The sequence below is a fragment of the Scaptodrosophila lebanonensis genome, unplaced genomic scaffold (assembly GCF_003285725.1).
Source record: "Scaptodrosophila lebanonensis strain 11010-0011.00,11010-0021.00 unplaced genomic scaffold, SlebRS2 tig00000061-arrow-pilon, whole genome shotgun sequence".
NCBI lineage: Eukaryota > Metazoa > Arthropoda > Insecta > Diptera > Drosophilidae > Scaptodrosophila > Scaptodrosophila lebanonensis.
Window position 1 is genome coordinate 4,739,041 of NW_022060554.1, and position 6,495 is coordinate 4,745,535.

Below are 6,495 nucleotides of genomic sequence, written 5' to 3' on the forward strand. Positions count from 1 at the left end.
TATGTATGTATGTGTGCATTGGGCCTGGTTATATGGCTATAACTTTCTTTCCGATCATTCTATCATAATGAAACTTGGTATACGGATATACAATTACTAACTGGATGTGTCTACCAAATTTCAGTTCAAAATTCCAAGAATTACGGGAGTTATAGAAAATCGTTAATAGGGGGGGAGTGGGGGGGTGGATCAGAAAAAATGAATAAACTCGTCCTTTCTCGGTCTCAGGAGAATCTGTATACCAAGTTTGGTTATTCTAGCTCTTATACTTTCGGAGATCCTTGCGTTCATACAGACAGACAGACAGACGGACAGGCGGACATGGCTATATCGACTCGGCTTGTCATGCTGATCAAGAATATATATACTTTGTGGGGTCTACCAAGCCTCCTTCTGTGTGTTCCATGTGCACTCGCACAAAACTAATATACCCTTGTACCCTTTGGGTACAGGGTATAAAAATCCTGTTTGATTGTTCACATTTAAAAGTATCGATTTGGAAATTTGTCATTCTCCATATTGTTTCGAGCCATATAGCCACAGCATGTTAAAACAAAGCACAAGTCAGAGTCAAAGGTGAAGTCAGAGAACTGCGGAAAACAGTGACGTTGCCGAATAGGTAAAGGCGACCATTTCACCATTTACTCGTACTTTGTATGGAATTGCATAAAAAGGTTCTTTTATTTTTCGCCTACGATTATTTGTTTAGAAATTAGAAATTTCTGGAGTAAGTGGTTAAAGCGACTCTATTTTTCTGAGTGCACAACACATACTCGTACACACATTCGTATACACGTTCTTGGTATTTTTGCGCGGCGCGCTGCTCTGACATTCTGTGGCAACATATTTCACTGCATAATTTGAGCGTGGCGTGCGAGTAACGTATGCAAAAGACTAGCAGCCACAACAAGAGCAACTATAACAAACTATAACCTGACAAGGGGCAGCCGCTACGGCACAAAAACACAAATGACAGTTGTGACTCGTAGCTCATGTTGTTCTTGGTGTTGTAGTTGTCGTTATTGTTGTTGTTGCGGCTGTTGATGCTAGGGATTTGTGAAGGCGCTTGTTATCATTTTTTAATAACATTGTTGCGCACCGAGCAGAACATTTGCATAAAACAAAAGAAGAAGCAAAAGGCACAATCCAAAAGCCACAAGCCACTGACGCCTGCCAACATGTGGTATGAGTAATTTTCTGTCTTCCGCATTGCTTAAGCAGAAGACAATGACACGTTCGCATTATAGAATAAAACAATTTTCATACAAATTCCGTGCATTTGCATAAATTTTACGCACTGCGCGACAATGGCAGAGGGACGGGGACAGCACTTCAATTTTAATGCCGATGGCGTCATCCCGTTGCCAAGTGCATAGCATCCTGTGATGCAACCTGACAGGCGTCTAACGACAATGCACTTTTAAACACTTTCCGCCTCTATTCTGTCGCCAACTCCCAATTTGGAAGCAGCCATGGGCCACAAAGGAATACACAAAAAAGTTTCTGTAAAACTTTTCCCGTTTTTTTTTTGTGCGAAAATAATAAAATTTTACTCTGCGTATGATATGAAACCAAAGAAAAAAAAGCAGCCCGTGATTGCAACATAAAACAGTCATTTACAAGCACAGGCTACGCATGCGCTACAAAGAAACAACAACAGTAACCGAGTTTTTTTGACGCTTCAATAGTTTCATGGCGTCTCCATGTTACCCTCAGGCTCCATTGAGGTTTTGTTTAAGCTTTTAGCATAGTTTACTTTTATTCTGTGTTTTTCCGGGCAAGCTGGCCAAAAGTTTTAATGTCCTTGTGAGCGTGTGTGTGTGTGTGCGCGCGTTATGGCCGACAGCGTTTTTGCAATTAGGCAACAGTTTTTTGGCCATGCAATGGAACTTTTGCGGCTCGTTATATCATTTATTGCTTTGGCATTTTTGCATTCAGAAATTCGCTTAATTGAGCCCAAGTGTTGCTGGCGACACTTGAAGCTTAAAGTTTTTTGTGTGTTTTGCCCATATTTATGAATTGAATTGCTTAACGTTTTGGCTAAATCCAATCGTCGACTTTTTATAGCCTGTACCCAAAGGGTGAAAGGCTATACTAGTTTTGTGCGTATGTATGTAACACACAGAAGGAGGCATGGCAGACCCCACAAAGTATATATATTCTTGATCAGGATGAGAAGACGAGTCGATATAGCCATGTCCGTCTGTCTGTATGAGCGCAAGGATCTCAGTAAGTACAAGAGCTAGGATAACCAAAATTGGTATCAAGGTTCCTATAAGCCCTAGGCAGGTCGAGTTTGTTTATTTTTTCTGATACACCCCCCCACTCCCCCGCAATTCGTATTTTTTCTTATAACTTCCGTAATTCTCGGAATTTTAAAATAAATTTATGTAGTTACATCCAGTTAGTACTAATGTGTCCGTGTGCCATCATCATGATAGGTCAATTCTGAAGAAAGTTATAGCCATAAGTAAAATCGCTGCTCATGCGCTGCCTGCATCTCTGTCGACAGCGCTGCCAGCAGCTGTTGTTGTTGTTGCTGCTTTGGTTCAACTTTGTGCTGCATACATACACGCACATAAACACGCATAGGTACGTGATGTAAATGTATGCTGTTAAAACTGAACATAAACATGTATTCTAATTTAATTTAATTAATTTTTTAATTAATTCATTCATTCATTTTTTTTAATAATTAAATTTAAAAAAAATTTTTTTTTTTTTTAATTTTTCCTTTTTGTGGAGAGTACAGGCTATTTTACTGTCGGGCTTGCTCGACTGTAGCGTTCTATTTTGTTTTATACTAAAATGTACATTTTGAAGCCCCCGGGTTACTATTGTTGGGGATGCTGAAGAGGGCTGATGAGATTGCACTAATATGTATACGTCTATACTACGGTACATTGAGTACATTTGTAAAAATGTGTAAGAAACATGATTTTATTAGTTCCAAGCAATATGACCGCAACGGAAATAATTGGCAACATAAAGGAAATTTGTTGCCTAAAAAAGGCTTCAAGGAAAATGTCGATCAACTAAGAATATACATATTTGGAGAAGGTTAATCGGGATATTTAGAGGACGTAACACAAAATTTACGTATTACAAAATTTTCATAAGATTTTGGTAAGCTCGATAATAGTATAATCACAACAACTTCGTCACTTAGCCAAATTCCGATTTCATTTAATTCATCTTTTACGCTCGAAAACTTATTTTAATACTGCACGACGTGTGTCATGTCTGAGCAGGGACGTCGGTTGGCTAGATTATTTATGCTCTCTGTTAAACAAAGATCTAATAAACTTTTTACAATGATACTTTTCCAGCTGGCCTTTTTGATTCAAATATTTCTTTTAGCCAGTCCCATGCCTGCGCCGACGTTTTACAATGCTTTATATACAGAGGTGCCACAGAAATCTCTGAAGGTTTGGGCTACAGTTGTTTTTGAAATCTTCAAGAAAATCCGTCGGTGCCACAGAACTTCGAAAGATTTCATATTTTCAAACTTCCCCTCCAAGCCAACTGCCCGCTACACCTGACTGTCGACGCTTACATTTAACTGAATAATTCTGTATAAATCCTGTAAAGCAGTCAGCTGCCAGCAACAGCTGACCGTCGAAGATTACATTTGACTGACTAATTGTGTTTAAATTCTGTAACGTACCATATTGAATAAAAAACAAATACAAAACAGTGAGTAAAACCTTCACCTTTTCTTTGAACAGACCTTGCATATGTTGCTTTACAATTTGAAATATTTCAACAGTTTTTGCCCACATAATTTTAACAAAATTCAATAGATAGATATTGGTATCCCATGAAAATGATGTAAAGGAGATAATTATATGTAAACTAACATGCCCGTCCTTGCTGGGATAAGCATTTGAAGTCATTGAATGAAAATTCGTTGTTTTAAGCTCCTTTTTATGCTCGTTGGGCGCACGGCATAGCAAAGTACACGTTTTTCCTCTTTCCTGGCCTACACAAGATATTCATTTTATGTCGTCCATATCTGCATATCTGCTTATATTCAGGTATATACTATATACATGTATTTTTATTAAACTTCTCAACACTTCATTCAATTTAACAGCAAGCCACAAATACACTGTGCCCCGAGCACATCATCAAGCGTATTTATTTTGGAAACGCCAGCAACGAATCAACAGCAACAGCAGCAACAACATTAAGCAATAGCAACAAAAGGCCTACACATAAAGATAAACTTAGACACACTTATCGCTTGCTCGCCTCGTCAAAAGCAGCAAACGGAGAGGGGATTGGCCTCAGAGAGAGGGTGGCAGTGGGGTAGAGGAAAAGAAAAAGATAGAGAGAGAGAGAGACAGTGGGATAGGTAGAGGCCGAAAGAAAAATAGTAGAGATATTTCAGCAAATATCGACGACACGAACACATTTTGGTACACAGGCACAGGACAAGGGACGAGGAACGAGGATTGTGGCTCACGAATCCAGCACGTGCGTGGACAGAAATTGACCAAAAAAAGGACACAGGAAGCAGCATATAATGTTTGGCACGGCGTCAGGAAACGTTGACAGCTTAACTTACATAATTAATGTGACAATATAGCAAAATGTATATGCGCCGGCATGTGCGTGTGGACATAAATATACTATATGTGCAATCGGACAGATAAACATGTTGGCCACACAATAACACACAGACGCACTCACAATAACAGATGCATGTTTGTTGGTCAGCAGCTGAGTGACATTAATTACAAACCTAAAACGACCGCACAACTAAAATGCCTGAAACTTTTCCGGGACTAGCTGCTGATCCTGGTGATGGTGCTAGCCATTGAATTGAGTTGCTGGTGCTGGTGCTTGTGCTGGTGCTTGTGTTCCCTACTAGGCGGATACGTGATATTTTGCGATATGTTTGCTGATACTTTTTCAAGTGTGGGGCACTTAACGCAAAACAAACATTAAAAGTTTTTTATTGTTGGTGCGCCCATAAAACCAAAGTCGAACTTTGCGAGAGATGCTAGCTAGGGTCATACTGCATCGCTGGCCCCTTTCATGAGCGCCTGCGATGACTAACTTGTCGAGCAGACAACAAAAAGCATTAAATTACTTTATAATCCGTTTATAGCTTTTGCCGGAAGTGCGCCAGTCAAACAGACGCTCACAGACAGTCACGGCCCCATCCATAGCCGCACTAACATAGACATGACCGGCTTTCAACATTTTGCCAGTTCATGTCCCTGGACCTGGGGCTTCAGTTTGGAGAAGGGAAGCGGGAGACACCCTAGGGTGCATAGCTCAACAGCATAATCAAATCAAAGATTACGTTGAAACATTGAAATTACGTACAGAGTAGACAGCCCGCACGGACGCACATACAACTATCTCATATATATATGTATGTATATAAATGTATATGTACATATACAGTCGTACATATGTACGTAAGTAAGTTTCACCAACAAACACACTCATTGCTCGTGTTGATGAAAATTGTGGCTGTTGGTCAGAGTGCGCGCTCATCACTTAGCTAGTTGGTTATCTGTTTGCCAAACCCACAAAGCCATAAATTGCTGTTGCCCTCACAAACTTGTAGCAGCAGGGCGAAAAGATGTGTTGCATACCATGCGGCGCCAAACAATTACAAACATAAAGCCAAAATGAGCGCTACAACTTTTTCAAAACGTAACGAGAGAGAAAAAGAATAACAAGCGTACGCGTTCATTCACAAGCGACCAGCCGCCTGCTTTTGGAACTGACTGTACGCGCATGCGCTCCGCATCGAGGGAGAAAATCTCGCATTCTGGCAACTCCAAAGCTATGCACTGCCAGCGCGCTTCTTGTCGTACCACAATCAGTTGCTTGTTTCGGTTGTGTCGAAACAGATGCGAGTGTGCGGCTACTTTACGTTTCTGGTTTCTGTCGTACTTTCACGCTGCGTGTGTGAGTGTGCGTGATTGCCGTGAGTGTGCGTGCGTTATGTTGACCAAGGCGCGCGTCTAGCAATCAGACTGAGAGTGTGTGTGCGCCTGAGTGTGTAAGTAACAGTCGAGAACGCGTGATAGGTTTAAAGTTGAACCAACCATGGTAGCGACATTCAAATTAAATAAAAAGTATACATACTTTAATTTAATGTACTGAAGCGTAAAATAAGAAGGTCAAATAAGTATATACAAACAGTTACAGGAGAAGCAATAACAACAGCAGTAGCAGTTATATATAAATGGAAGGCATTGAGCGCTTGGCTAGACATGCGGCCATCTTCTAGACAGCAGCAACCAGAATGGCAAACAAACCACCTGCAAAGCGATGCCATTTTCACAAACACACCGCAAATAAATATTGTGCAGCAAATACAAGCAAAATAAATTCGATACGAAGCATTGATACGCTAACCATTGAAAGGGCAAATAAATAAATATAAAAGTTAAGACAGTAACCAAAGGACTAAATTTCAATTCAAATTATACGTTATGTGGAAAATGTGAAATGAGTGATGTTCAAAAG